This window comes from Rattus rattus, chromosome 4 (genome assembly GCF_011064425.1).
Source record: "Rattus rattus isolate New Zealand chromosome 4, Rrattus_CSIRO_v1, whole genome shotgun sequence".
Classification (NCBI taxonomy): domain Eukaryota; kingdom Metazoa; phylum Chordata; class Mammalia; order Rodentia; family Muridae; genus Rattus; species Rattus rattus.
Window position 1 is genome coordinate 43215260 of NC_046157.1, and position 16615 is coordinate 43231874.

Sequence of the window (16615 nt, forward strand, 5' to 3'; positions counted from 1 at the left end):
TTCCTGTAGCTAAAGATACAAAATGTTTTTAAAATACTTCTTAGCTATTTGTACTTTTCCTTAGTTCTATACCCAAAGTTTTAGTCTTGGGTTTGATGTTTTCTTTCATAGACACTTTGTGCAGTCAGAGAACAGCCATCTGTCAGCTGTACAGCTGATAAAGACTTTTCTTCCCATTCTGTGGGATGAGTGACCATGTCTTTTGCTACACAGAGCTTTGTAGTTTCATGGAGTCTCAGTTGTCAGTTGTTAACCTAATACTTGCACTATTAACATCCTGTTCAGAAAGTCCTCTCCTATTCCTGTAAATTGAAGCTCTTTGTTTTCTTCTCCATCAGACTCTGGGCATTATGCTTTCTATTGAAGTCCTTGACCCCCTTGGAGTTAAATTTTGTACATGATGAGAGTTAAGGATTCGGTTTCATTCTGTACAGGCCTATCTAGCTTGCCCAATAACATCTGTTGAAAATGCTGACGGACATTTTTCTAATGTCTATTGTTGTCCTCTGTCAAAATCCAATTGGCTATAGGGATGTGGGTGTTCATCTGGGTCTCCAATTCTATTTCCTTGATCAGTGTATCTGTTTTTATGCAAGTCACCTGTTATTTTTTATTACTAATAGAACTTGAAATCAAGGATGGTTAAACTTCAGACAGCATTTTTTATTTTTCAAGATTGCTCTAAGTCCTTTATTTTTCTATATAGGTTTTAAGATTGGTCTTTCAATTCTTTAAAAAAGTCACCACAAGTTTTATTTGGGTTGTATTGAATACAAAAAAATGATTTTAGTACCATGAATATTTTCACGTTAATCCTACTAGTCAGTGAGAGTGGTGAGGGATGTCCTTCCACCTGGTATCTTCTCCAGTGTCCTAAGTTTTCAATGTTCAAGTCTTTCACTATTTTGGTTAGATTTATTACAGGGTTTGTTTGTTTGAGGCCTTTGTAAAGGGGTCTACTTCTCTGATTTCACTCTCAGTGTGTTGTTATTGGTATATAAGAAAGTTTTGTGTGTTGATTTTGTATCTATCCTGTTACTTTGTTGAATGTTTTTATCAACTGTAAGAATTTTCTAGTGCAATCTTCATGACCTTTTATGCATAATACCATCTACAAACAAGAATACTTAAAGTTCTTGATATTTGTTTGTATCCTTTTATCTCCTTCTCTTGTCTTATTGATATAGCTAAGACTTTGGACATGATCTTAAACAGGAGTGTAGAGAATACATATCCTTTTATTGAACAGGATTTTACTGAAAATGCTGTGAGTTTTTGTCTGTTTTGCCTGACATTGACAATGAGTCTGTTGCATATTACCTTCATTGGGTTATGTCCCATGGATTGTTCAGAACTTTATTTATGAAGAGATGTTGAACTTCATCAAAAGCTTTTTTTCAAATCTGATGAAATGATCGTATGATTTCTGTCCTTGGGGCTATTTATGTGGTACATTATATTTATTGATTTGTACATGCATTCATCTCAGATGATGCTGTAAACTTGATTGAAGTGGATGATTTTTTTTCATGATTAGTTTTTTGAGAATTTCATACAATGTGCTTTGATTATATTTGCCCCTTCCAGATAAATCCCTCTTCTCTACTATCCCAATTTTGTGTTCTCTTTTGTTTCATTATTAAGCCCAGTTTGTGCTGGCCACATATCCTTGGTTGCACGGTCTTTCTAAGTTACAATTAAAGAGAACTGGCTCTCCCTTTACCAGCATCTAGCAACTACCAATAGGTCCTTTGCTAGGGGTGGGACTTCATGTCTACCTCCCGACTATCATCCCCATGCTGGATTTGGTCAGTCGTGAGCTTGCCTGAGACTTATGTACGCTGTCATGACTGCGGTTTGTTTATACGTGCATTGTGTCCAGGGAATACTGTTTCCTTGTATTCATCCAGTAATTCTGGCCCTTAGAGTTGTTTTCCACAAAGTTCCCTACATCTTAGAACAATGGTGTATGATATAGATACTCCATTTAGGACTGAGAGTTCCACAGTCTCTTTGTCTGTGCAGTTTGATCAGGTATATGTTAATCACCACATGAAATATATGAATCTAAAGTTCAAAGCGATCATCTACAAGCAAGAGAAAACACTCAGTTTATCTCTCTGGGTCTGGTTTTAGTATATTCTTGAATTCAGTTTTCAAGTAATTTATTTATTGAGAATTTTTAATCTCTGTTCATAAAGAAAATTGACCAATAATTCTAGTTTTGTTGATGGTTTTTTGTTGGGTTTTTTGTTCTTGTTTGCATACCAGGGTAATAATTGCTTCACAAAAATAATTTTTGAAGTGGCCCTTCCTTGTCTATGCTATAAAATAATTTGAAAAGTATCAATTAGTTATTTTATGAAGGTATTATAGAATTCTGAGTTGAATCTATCAAACTAAATGATGAAAAAATGGTGGTATGGATCTTAGGAATGAGTAACACTTATTCACTGTTGATGGTAATGAAAATTGGCACAACCGCCTTGGAAATCAGTGCATAAGTTCTTCAAAAAATTACAACTAAATCTACCATAGTTTCAGCTGTATGGTTCCTTGTCGTATTTCAAAGGGTCTCAGTGATCTATTATAAGGTTTTTGCTCACCTTTATTCATTGCTACTCTATTCACAAACATCAGAAAATGGAATCCTCCTAGATGTCTATCAACTAATATATGGATAACAAAAATGTATTTCATATAAAATAGACTATTTATGGGGTTGGGGATTTAGCTCAGTGGTAGAGCACTTGCCTAGCAAGCGCAAGGCCCTGGGTTCGGTCCCCAGCTCCGAAAAAAGAAAAGAAAAAAAAATAAACTATTTATTATGCAGCTGTACAGGGAAATATTTAAAGGACTCAAACAGCTCTATTCCAAAAATAAATAACCTGATTTGAACATGGATGAAAGAATTAAAGATATTTCTTAAATATAGAACTCTTGTTTAATTTCTTGTTTTAAGAGACATGGTCACCAAATAATTCAGTATACAGACTTCTAAGATCATTCTTAACTACACCATTTCAATCACCGACTTCTCTAGATTTTCTATCCTCCAGATTAAGTGCAAACCTATTTCTTCTCATCTTTCCATTACTCTCCATTATGGCTTGAATGTAAAATGTCCCCCAGAGGGTTGTGTGTTTGAACACTGGGTTTGCAACTAGCATTCATGTTTAGAGAAGTTGTAAAACTTCTTGGATATGGTGCCTAACTGAAAAGAAAATAATACATGGGGTGAACCTTTGAAGATAATTCCCATCTCTCTTGGCAATGAGCTTTCTGCCTCATGGTCACCCACTATGACGTGATGAGCTGCCTCATGCTTCTGTGGGCATAAACTGAGCCACCCCTAGGCCCCATGACTTCTGTATCATGAACTATGAGCAAAACTAATCCTCCCTCCTTCCAGTTGCAATCTACTTTAGAGGAATTGTCAGTATAGGTAATTATTTGCTGGGGCTTGATCCTGTGTGTTAATGAAATCATATAACATGCACTGCTTCGGGTCTAATGTATTTTACTTTTCTAATGTTTTAGATGCCACTGTGCACTGTGTAATAGATGTCGACTTTTCGATGCTCCAGGAGTGACATCAGGTGTAAGGTGGCAGCATTGTGGTTTTCTCCATCTGACTCTGTGGATGAGATGAGTCGGTGTAACAAAGGAGAGATGATATTCTAAGAAGCAAGAGAGAGAAGAGTACTGAGACTTAGGAATTGAGGTCAAGGACAATTTAAATCTCAGATAAACAGAAAGGCAACACAGAAAAGCTGTAAACAGTCTACAGTTTCACCCTGGGCTCTTAGAATGTAGGTAGGGGAACATCAATGCTACAATTACAAGAGATGACAGAGTAACTCTGGTGGCAAGAAACTAGCAGTCTTTAATGTAGGGGAAACCAACAGTTGTCTCAAGGCTAAAACCCCTTGCCTGGATTCCTCATGACAGGGACTTCATGGCATAATCTGCATGGGGGAAAAAATCCATCATATTATTCTGCACATTTCTGAAACTATAACCAATCACCAACTTCAAAAGGGCCTATCCATTAAACTGAGACTGTCTTAAGACCTAAAAACAGAGAACTACTGGGGCTGGAAAGATTGCTCAGTGGTTAAGAGCACTAACCACACTTCTAGAGGACTTGAGTTCAATTTCTAGAATCATGGTGGTTCATAGCCATCTGTAACTCCAGTCCCAGAAGATCCAATGCTCTCTTCTGGCCTTCTCAGGCACCAGACACACACATGGTATACAAACATGCATACAGACAAAACATCCACACACATAACACAGTAAGTTTTAAAAAAAATAAAAATAAGAACTATCATAAATGAGAGTATCTAGGACCACCAGGCCCCAGTGTGTAGGCAGGAAGACCACCTAAGAAACAGTAATAAAGTGGAAGAGAGTCATATGCAGATCGGCTCAGAAGTTTGAGCAGTAGGGAGCTTGAATGACAGAAGGCCTTTTGCTCAGTGGCCTCATATTTGAGGTGAACTGTGAGTCACGTTGCTATGAATTACTGCAGAACTCATGGTTCTGAACCTGTAGCAAGAGTTTCTCAGCCTCCAAGGTTATCTTATTGTGACATATGTTTTGCTGCCTGCTGAGATTACCAGCTCTGGGCCCACATCCAGCAAACTGTTCAATTTCGACAGCTTTCTTCTTCCCACAGGGTTATCTACAGCTAGGCACTAAAAAGTGCTGAAACCAGTAGGCAAAGGGCCAGGTTCCCCCATGTCTCTGTTTCCTATGCAAAATGTCAGTGCTCTGTTGGCTGCACTCTCTGAAGCACTTGAGGCACCCCACTTGGCTCGGAGGCTTGCCACTCCTGTGGTGTGACCTTTGAGGCATATCCAGTGACGAGACTACAATTCATCACAGCAATCGACTACTGCCACAGTGCAAAGAATGTAAGTTTCCGAAGTTAATGAAGCTGTGATACTCACACTTCCTTAACCAAAGTGACCCTCAGCTAGGATAGAGTACCAATGTGGATGATGGGATCGAAGAAGAGCCTAGCATGGTCTCCAGACACAGACCTCTACCCCTGAGAAAACCTGGCTGATTCTAATGTTAGGGAATCTGAAATAAACCATGACTAATTTGAACACTTTTTCTTTTATTCTATTACTACATTTTTAAATATTTTAAGGTTTTTTTCTTTTCCCAAATTTTTGCATATTTCTTTCATTGCTTTTTAATTTAAAATGTTTAATTTTTCCTTTAAATTTCATATGAATTCTATATTTGTGTCATTTTTCACCCTCGCATCTCCCCATCCTACCATGGTCCTCCATAAATGCATAATACTTTTCCCCAACACCCATAAATGCATAACATATACATACATATACATATATGTATATGCATACATACATACATACACACACACACACACACACACATGTACATCACTTAGTGTTACTCAGATACATAAAAGGTTAGAAATTCACACTTGAGCCTTGAGCTTGGGTAACCAAACGGGCTCATCTCTAGAGAAAACTGAGTGTTCCCCCAATTGCCTGTAGCTCTTCTTCTAGTGGTGGGCACTTTCAAAATCATTGTTGAAATTTCCTGTTTCTATATTTGCATGTCAAGTGGTCTTGATTAGTGAACCGTATATTTTGGATTTCATTAGTACAGCATCCTGCACCATATCTATAGACACTATCTAACAGCAGTCATCTTTCTGCTCATCTTCTGAGATGTAACTGAGCCTTGGGTTTAGAGTTGCACTATAGATGTGCCAGCTGGGACTGTGCTCCCCAGGCCTCTGCATTTTAATCAATTCTGTGTCTGTACAGTAGCTTCTGTATGCTGCACAAAACATCCTCCTTGACAAGATGGAGAGCACATTGACCTGTGAGTAGAAGGATGAGTATATAGAGCACAGCTAGAAGCAGTGTTGATTTAGGAACTAGAAGTAGTTAAGTTCTTTTCTAAGGTCTATGACCTCTCAGCCTTGGGTAGTACCAGGCAGGAGTTCTCAAATTTCTTATTTTAAACTCTTCTTTTTAATTAATTATTCCATTTGTTTACATCTCAAATAATATCCCCCTTCCCGGTTACCCCTCCACAACCCCTCCCCATATCTGCCCTCTCCTCCCTCCTCTTTGCCTTTAAGGTGTCCCCCACCCACCCTCACTCCTGCCCCTCCCACTTCAGCATCTCCCTATGCTGGGGCATCAAACCTCCATAGGACCAAGGGCCTCCCCTCCCATTGATGTCAGACAAGGCCATCCTCTGCTACATATGTATTGGGAGCCATGGATTCCTCCCTGTACACTTTTTGGTTGGTGGTCTAGTCCCTGGGAGCACCAGGTGTTCCATTCAGCCAATGTTGTTCTTCCTATGGGGTTGCAATCCCTTTCCACTCCTCCCATTCTTCCCACAGCTCCCTCACCAGGGTCCCTGAGCTCAGTCTGATGGTTGGCTCCAAGCATCCACATCTGCATTGAACAGCTGCTGGCTGAACTTCCCCAGGAGCAGCCATACCAAGTTCCTGTCAGTCTTGGCGATGGCAACAGTGTCAGGTTTGGTGTCTTTAAACAGAATGAATTCCCAGGTTATAATTAAATTCCTATCTCTTGATCTACCTCATATTCCTTGCCACTCTGTCTTTTACTTCAGCCATACATGTTCCTCCTTTTCATGCTTCCCCTCCTCTTCCATTGGTTTACTCCTATTACCTTTATGTTTATTTTCCATAAGATTTTTATTGATTATGTGGGAATTTCACATCATGAACTCTGAGCACACTTACTTCCTAGTCCTTCTAGGTTCAACATCCCTCCCTGTGACACCACCACCACCCCCAATAAAAGAATAAGAAAAAGAAAAAAAACAAGTCCAATTTGTGCTACTCTTACACTCACTGTAGCATGGTCAAACTCCCAGTGGCCAGACCCTTAAAGAAAACAGAGTCCTTCGCCATGCACTCTCCACCAAAAGCCTTGAACTGTGGAGAGCTACACTTCAGCATCCTTATCACAATTTTTAAAGGCATTCTCTTCGATGGCTTTCTGTCTAGGCTGTTACTTTTGTTTTGGAGGTAGGGAAGTGGGTAGGGATGTGGTTCTTTCTCAACTGTGAATCTGCAGTCATCAATACCATTTCAAAAGTAGCTTCTTTGCCCTTTACAGTCAGTAGGAGCACAGATCATGGATTTACACACCGTTTCTGGAAATAGCATGTGGTTTCCAGTGGCAGCACATGCCACTAACCTCAGCATAGTCTTGTCGTACAAGCCATGGACACCAACACAGCCCTCTCCCACTGTATGGGCCACAGATACCACCATAGCCTTCAGTGGGTAGCACGGCCCATAAACATCAGCATGGCTTCAGGTGGCCACATGACCACCTATGAACATCTATCTGCATGGCCTTCAGTGGTAACATGGGTCATTGACATTAACACAGACCCCAGCTGCAGTAAGCCCATGGTCAACGCCCAGCTCTCAGTGTAGCATGGCCATTAACATCAACAATATGGGACAGGACATCTATCTGGCCTAGGTGGTGGTGACAGAACATCCACGTGGCCATCGTGATCTTTAAAGGGTCCAACCCTTCTTTTCACTGCCCTTCTCTCTCACCTATCACTGCCATGCATCTCTAGCTCCCTCTTTCCCACCTGACCCCATTGTCTCCGATCTTTACCTCTCCCAGATTATCCTGCTGAACTTCTTGTAAAATCATTATATGTCTTTTCATTTTTTTTTGTTGTTTTATTTTTTTTGGGTTTTGGATTATATTTTGTTTTGTTGTCAGGGTTTGATTTCGATTGTCACTGGTCTAGTTCAAGGGCATCTGGGGCTGGTTTTTATGTGATATTGCGGCTAGTCCTGGCTGAGCTCCTGGCTGCCCTCCTGCCCCTCAATGTCTGCCCACCTTGGCTTTCCAGGCTCAAATTTCTGCTTGTAGCCTGCAGGCCATGCTGGTTCCCCACACTATGTCCCTTCAGAAGGGCAAGCAGTAGGGGCTGCAACCATGGCTGTTCCATGCCAGGTGCCCACTGGTGGGCCTAGGACTGGCCCTATTCAGTTATGACCTGTTTCTGAGGGAGCTCCAGGCCACTCCACACTACCCTGTCCTCCATGCCTGCTGCCCTGCAGCTTGACTCAATATTGAGCTTGTCCACTGCAGGCCAAACTGCTGCTGGTTATGTGCGCTCGCTCTCTATCTCTCTCTCTCTCTCTCTCTCTCTCTCTCTCTCTCTCTCACCACACCCCCTCTCTGGATGGCAAGTTGTACCTGTTTATTAATTTTTCACATCATAATACAAAATATTGCAAAATATCTTTTATTTCTTTGATTTCTGTAGTCATTGCAACATTGTAGTTTTAGTAAATTTTTATTGTCTTTTTGGTTTGTTTTGATGCTTTCACTATTGCCATAGATGTTTTCTCCTCCTTGACTACTACTGAGGATTGAACTCTGACAAGGAGGCTGTTCATTAAGACAGTTCTCAGGCAAATGAGAAGAGATAGCTGTGGAGTCCTGGTTCCCGGTTGAGGAGGTTTGAACCCCAGAGATACTGAAAAGGACAATAGGTGCTTCACTGACTCCCAGGAAACCAGGCCAGTCACTAGCCCGCAGCCCTCCATAGATTTGAGGCCGTAAGTCACATAAGGGCAATGCCCCAATCCCCTTCACAGGTAGAGGATGTGACAGGTCATGTAGGCTCAAGACAGATCTCCATTATAATGAGGTACCTAAAGGCCTGGAGGTTTAGTCAATGAATTTCCCTTCCCAGAAACTCCTCCCTGCCAAAGGTATGTAATCTCAGGCTCACTCTCAGAAATGGGATTCGGTTTTATTCATCCACTTTCCACCATGACAATAAATGCCTTGAAACCATGGACTGCCTCTTTTCATGGGATCCACCATGCAGAGCCATAAAGAAGTCCTTCGCCTACAGAGCTGCTGTCTAATCTCTCGTAGAAGGCCTCCCTATGCCAGCCACTAAGCCCACCCTGCCACCACCAATCACCCAAAGACTTCCCACTGGGACCAGCCGGAGCATTTCTCCTCTCAACCTGGGAGCATTTCTCCCAGGCTAGATCCAGTCCCACGGGCCCCCACTCCATTCTCAGCTCTTCCCCAGCTTCCAGCGGCATCTGGACAGCCTGGCCTCCTTGCAGTCCCGGGGACCCCCAAGCCAGCTCTGTTTTCCGCTCTCAGACTGCACTTCCCCACCCCCAGAGCAGGATTCCGCAACTTCTCACAGCCCCACAGCCTGACGCCTGCCTGGCAGTGTCGTGGAGTGAACGAGATCAACCTTCCCGCATCCTGCCTCCCCGAGCAGCCAAGCCCTGTGGCAGAATCGAACACGGGACCTCACACTTAACCCACAGATAGCCACCTGTCTTGGTTTGGGTTTCATTGCTGTAAAGAAACACACCATGACCCAAACATCTCTTATATAGCAAACATTTCATTAGGGCTGGCTTACGGCTTCAGAAGCCCAGTCTATTATCATCATGGCAGGAAGCATGGCAGCATGCAGGCACACTTGGTACAGAGGGAGCAAAATGTTCTACATCCTGATTCAAAGGCAGCCAGGAAGATGTCTTCCACAGGCATCTAGGAGGAGCCTCTGTATTCCACTGGCCAGACTTGAGTATATTTAAGAGACCTCAAAGCCTACCTCCAAAGTGACATACTTCCTCTAACAAGAACACATATCCTTCAATAAGGCTATACCTCCTCATAGAACCACTTTCCATAGCCAAGCATATTCAAACCATCACGCACACCCCCCAAGAAGTGTCAAAGTAGACTGAGAGCAAGACATGTGAAAAAGTAATTCAGCATGGCCCTCCTAAAGTTCATAGGTATTCAATTACGGAATCAAAATCAACTGACATGAGTAACAGTACACAAAAGCAATTCAAATGTTTGGACTATGGTGGTGGTGGTGGTGGTGGTGGTGGTGGTGGTGGTGGTGGTGGTGTGTGTGTGTGTGTGGTCACGTATGGTTTGTCCCTGGGTATATAGGGGCAAGTACGTATGTGAATGAATTTGTGTAGAGACCACAGGTAAACTTCAAGTGTTATTCTTCAGGGGGTTTCCTTTTATTTTAGAGATGGAGTCTCTCACCAACTTGAAATTTGCTAAGCAGGCTTAACTCGGCAGCTGGTAAGAGTCAGGATCCTCTATCCCTGCCTCTCTAGCTGACTTTTCATGTGGATTCTGGAGATGAATGGAGGTCCTCAAACTTGTGTTTCAAGAACTTTACCTACTAAACTGTCTCTCTGGGTGCAAAAGTCTAGTTTTAACATTATAATGACCTTAATGACAACTCACATAAAATGATGAATGAAATAAAAGCATTGATTCAAGACGTCGTAAGGATGTTTAAGAGGTGAATAAAGGGTTGGGAAGACAGTTCAGTCGGTGAAGTGCCTGCATGGCAAACAAGGACCAAAACATGTTTATAAAAAGACATGAAGAGGTGTGGTGTGTGCTTATAACCCAAAACTATGAAGACAGACATGGGCAAGTCTGTGAGGTTCACTGGCCAGACAGCTAGCCCATTTAGCAAATTACTAACCAGTGAAAGACTGTGTCTCAAAAAATTAAACCATGCCTGCACAATGACTGACCTCTGACCTCCACATGCTCACACAAACACGTACAAGTGAACCAGCACACGGATGCACACAAACAAGAGTGTGCCTGCACTAATGTGTATTCATGAATGTATAAATGAGCATGCACTGGCTTGTACGCATATGTACAAAAAGTAAATAAAAATAAGTGAAAATTTCAGCAGAAAGATAGCTATGCTAAAAATAAATGGAGAACTTTAAAAAATGGAAATGTCAATTAATCGAAATTTAGGGGGCTAGAGATATAGTTCAGTGGTTAAGAGCACTGACTGCTCTTTCACAGGTCCTGAGTTCAATTCCCAACAACCACATAATGGCTCACAACCATCTGTGATGATCTGATGCCCTCTTCTGGTGTGTCTGAAGACAGCTACAGTGTACTCATATATAATAAATAAATAAATCTTTAAAAAAATAAAAACTTTATGGGGGAGGAGCTATGGGATGAGGAATAGTTAGAAGGTGGACTAGGATGGAGATAATGACTGAACCATAAAAAGAGATTTAATAATACTGATAACAAAATAATAATAATAAATAAATAAAAATGTAAAACTCAATGGAAAAAACACTAGACAAGATAATATGAAAGAACAAATACCAGTAGGTTATGCCAAGATTCAGGAATTACTGAATTCCTGATGGTAACTGATTAACCAGAATAAATAAGAGACCAAATTTATAAATCTGTGGTGCTGAAGATGACACTGAGAAACAAACAAAAGATGGAGAAGATTATTCAATAAAATTTAAAGAAAAATGGTTCCCATGTAAGAAATGGTCACACAACTGCATGTGGATTTAGAACTCCAAATCAACAAGCAGGACCACAAAATCACCACCCATGACACATTATAATTCAAATCAACTGGTACCAAAGAAATGACACTGAACGCTACAAGAGAAAGTATAATGTTCATTATACAACTAAACCTATGACCATGAAGGCAGACTGGCAGGCCTCTCAGCAGAAAGCCTGAAGGCCAGAAAAGTCTGGACTGATGGATTTCAAGCCCTCACACAAACAACTGCCAACTAAGATTACCATCTTAGACAACATCATCCAATAAAAGCCAAAGTGAAGAAAAGAACTTGTGGATAAGTCTAAACCGAATACACCCTGACCACGAAGCCAGCATTACAGAAGATACCTAAGGAATATGAGACAAGAAAAACAGCTCTGCTGCCAATCACAGGAGTTCAGTCAAGAATAAAGTCTCAATAGAAAGTGGTGCAGAATTTGTGGGAGTCTTCAACCAGTGACTGGTCCAACTTGAGGCTCCTGATAGGAGACTGACACTCACTGGAGAGCCAAAAACCAGAGGCGGATAGTCCAGGGACCTAGGATACAACCACACCCGACTACTCAATTGCCACCAGGGAGATATCATCCAGCAACTGATGGGAGCAACGACCCACAGCCAAACACTAGGCGGAGTCAGAGGAAACCGAAGTGGGGGAGGTGGGAGGAGCGAGGAGGAACCTGAGGGGTGGACGCCACAGCGCACAGAGACAACACAGCTCACGGAATCATCTAAGCGAGCTTCACAGGGGTTCGCAGAGTCTGTATGGGTCTGAGCTAAGTCCACATATGATATGGCTTTGTAACTTGGTCTTCTTGTGGTTCTCCTAACATTGGGAATTGTGGTTGTCTCTGTCTCTTTTGCCTCCTTTTAAAAACTTTTCCTCCTACTGGGTCATTTTGTCCAGCTTGATGAAGGTTCGTGCCTAGTCTTGTTGTAACTCACTGGACCACATTCAGCTGATGTCCCTGGAAGGCCTGCTCTTCTTTTGAAGGGAAACAGAGGAGGAGTGGATCTGGGGGAGAGGGGAAGTGGCCAAGGAGGACTGGGAAGAGTGGAGTGTAGGAAGGGGAAACTGCAGTCAGCATGTAAGTATGAGAGAAGAAAAAAGTATTTATAAAATAAAATAGAAGAGTAAATGAATGAACAGTAGGAAAAGAGACCCGCCTACCACCACACAGGAGGAGGATGACATCCAGAGACCCTACCTGCCACAGTACAGCTTGGGAAGGCCGTAGGTGGGTTGTAGGCACAGAGGCCTGCCTACTGCAACACAACCCAGCATGGAAGGAGAAAGACAGACATCCAGAGACCTGCCTCCCCCTGCCACACTGATGGGTTATAGACACTTAGAGGCCCACTTGCCACTATGCCAGGTGGCACAGGAAGGAGAGATGGTCCAGAGAGTCCTACCAGCTGTGTAGCCTGCTTGAAGCAGGAGCCACTACAATGTGTGAGTGTATAGAAGGCAGATGGGAGAGAAAGAGAAACAAAACAGTTTGAGCATTATGCAGAGAGCTGGAACTGGAGATTCAAGAGTGGAAAGGAATTCCAGCCTTTTGTGAGTAGCCAGCCCTGCCACCTGAGGTCGTAGTAAGGTCCCAGCCTGTGCTGCTGCTAAGGGCCATCTCTGGACCCACACCATGCAGCCCCAGGGAATTCCAAGGGCTATGCAGAACTGGCTCCGCCTCTCACCAGCTACTGAGCAAGGTGGGAGAGCAGATTGAGTAAGCCCCTGCCTGGGCAGCACTGTAGAGCTGGCAATGGCAGAGGAAGCTGAGTGAGCTGGTCCTGAGGGCACGGTAGGAGGAGAGGTGACTCGGTCTCCTGTCAGTGGCAGCGTTTGATGGGCTAGTTGGGATGGAGTTGGAGAGCTCACTTTGCTGATATGCATGAGGCAGAGCAGTCAGGCTGACCATCTCAGCTCCCACCGAAGCCCAGAGCCAGGGATTCCAGTTAGCCCACCCCAAAATTTAAATCATCTGTGAGCTCTTAGAGCGTATGGAGAAACTTTAAGATAACGCAGAACTTTCCTCATGCAGCCCCAAGAGCCAACCTCCCAGTTCCCTTCCAGTTCTGTGTCAAATGGTATTCATGTCAGCAAGTCATTTTGACAGAAAGCTCGTGTTTCCAATATGCTCATCACTATTCCTTGGTACTTACAAGTAAAATTGTTTTCTTGGTATAGGAGGAGGTAGAACCTTAAAACTATACTTACTGTTCAATATGAGAAATATCATTATCTCAAGGGAAGAAAAGATGCATCTACCTTAGTAACAGAATTTAGATTTTTATTGTTGTTTAAACATTTTGACTACTTTTCATTAATCTTCCCTTTCCCTCTTCCCTGTGTTGACAAGTGCATTAATTTTCGTTCACTTTGAGGGGTTTCTTTCAAGAGCTTAAGAAAAACTGTGGTGAGGGTGGGAATGCATTGCTATGCTGCCATCTGGTGGCCAGCTTGCGCTATTACACCATGATAAATAGGGCTCTCACTGCTGACCTTGTCTTGTACCACAGACGGTTTTCCTTCCCACTCTTACCAAAGCTGACTCTAGCGAGCATGTGAAAGGGGGGTGAAAGGACTACACTCCATAAGAGCTGCATACCACTAGGAAATAGATCTGTTGATGAAGAGCAAAGACTTAAGGGAAGAGGAAACACCCATGACATAGAAAATTACATTTCTGGCACGTTGTTATGTTTCCAATTAAATTATTATTTCCCAATATTAATTTAAAGCACAAAAATTGGCTGCTCGTTCTGTAGTTCTACCTTCACTGTACATTTGGATGTCTCTAATCCCAGGTCAATGTCTGCAGTTTCAAACAACTACAATTCCAAATTGATCGCCAATCACTGTGCCTGTGTGAAACATAAGACAGCCTGTTTCCATGATCTTCCAAGTACTGCAAGTGTGGCAATGACTCACAGAGGCTGCATTGTGCTAGACCTCCTGGTAATACAGATAGGATTTAAAGTATACAGGAGGAGCTAGTGAGGCTGCATTGTGCTAGAGCTCCTGGTAATACAGATAGGATTTAAAGTATACAGGAGGAGCTGGTGAGATGACTCTGTGCATAAAAGCACCTGTTGTCAAGCCTGATGCCCTAAGTCTGACTCTGAGGACCCACATGGCAGAGAGAAACATTGACCTCCAAAAGTCTTCTTCTTAGCAGTCTATGGAGAGAGAGACAGAGACAGAGAGAGACAGAAAGAGAGAGAGACAGAGAGAGACAGAAAGAGAGAGAGACAGAGAGACAGAGACAGAGACAGAGAGAGGGCCTGAACATGTGAAGAACAAATGAATAAATTTAATAAAGGTTTCACCTCTTGAGGTATGAATAGATTACATGCAGATAAATCATCTCACATATGAGACTTGAGAATCACTGGATTTCTTCCTCCATAGGCTCCTGGAACCAGATCCCCAGTAACATCATTGGATGACTGCATAAAAAGAGAGGAGAGGAGGGTTCACAAAGGCTCCAAATGCCCTTCCGGATCAACATTCTATGACTATAATTTCCAGATCAATATATTTAGCATACATGGCATCTTACAAGCATACATGGAAGTTTCTGGAGCATTGGAAATATCATTTTTGCTGCTGCTGTTGCTGCAGATTGGATCTGATTCAACTCTAAGAAGAGGTTGGCTCTCCTCTTATTTTCTTTTGTGGCCTAATGATAGCTGCAAACCCATGAAGACTCGGAGGGCACAGCTGCACCATCCAAGTTCTCACTTGGTTCCTTGCCAGAGGGGCAGGCAAACATCGTCGGGATGGAGGAAAAGTGAACAGGAGGCAACTTATGCAAGAGGCAGCCTCAGCTTCCACAAGCTTCCCCAGGAGCCATGAGCTACTGTTTCCTGGTGGTCACCACATTCTCCTTTTGACAGATGTTCTTTGATGCTTATTGGGATTGCAAAGGAAAACACTAACTGGATAAGGTCAGCAAGCGGCCTCCGCACCAAGAGACAGATGCTTCGCTGTAATTGCATGAAAACTCTAAGACCTCTTAGGAACCAACTGTTTCCACTTTAAGCTGCTGGCTTGTTTTTATTTTTAGTGCAGACCATTTCTGACTTAAAATTCATCATCAAAAAAATCATAAACTCTTTTTACATAATTTTTAAAAATCACGAGTAGTTGGTATGGTATGGTATGGCAGGTGGGGGAGTGGGGTGGAGATGCAATAAAAAGCCCAGATGAGACCTCATCGTCGATTTGTCCTTAGAATGAAGGGGCAGTACAGGGACAAACGCAGTGTAAGCATATCAGCTAACTGCTTCAGATAGATTTATAAACTTAACACCATCTCCTTTTCCTCCTCATCCCCATTCTCTAGTTCTTCAGAAAACACAATGGAGGGGAAAACGTAGAGAAGGAGGGTGAGGAGGAGGAGAGGATGAGAAAGAAATAACAAAAACACACTGAAAGCACAAGAAGATTTAATGTATGGGCTAAAAGAATGCACAGTCTATGTTAAAAATACATTCATACGATAAGTGATTAGCAACATAGACAAGATATTACGTCAACCAATCTATCTGAAAACGTTTGCAAATCCTCTCACATTCTAACTATCACTGCATTGCCCATCTTTTAATACTTCAGTTGTTGGAGAAAGTTAACATCACCGAAGGTCCATTCCGTGACATTTTACATCTATACTATATGCCGTCTTGACATAAGCTGAGATAATTAGAAAGGAAACACAATTGAGAAAATACCTCCATAAGATGAGGCCGTAGGCAAGCTTCTGTGACATTTTCTTGGCTAATGATTAATTGATATGAGAGCCCAGCCCATTGTGAGTGGCGTTACCTGGGCCAGTGGTACTGGTTGACCCTGGACTCCAACTGCATATGTAGCAGTGAATAGCCTTGTTAGAGCACCAGTGGAAGGGGAAGCCCTTGGTCCTGCCAAGGTTGGACCCCCAGTGAACCGGATTGTTGTGGGGACAGTAGTGGGGGGGAGGATGGGGAGGGCAACACCCACATAGAAGGAGAGGGGGAGGGGTTAGGGGGCTGATGGACAGGGAACCGGAAAAGGGAATAACATTTGAAATGTAAATAAGAAATACCCAATTTAATAAAAATGGAAAATAAAATTAAAAAATAAAGAAAAAAGAAAAAGAAATCAAACTGAGAGAGCGGTGAAGAGCAAGCTGTGAGATAAGCCACG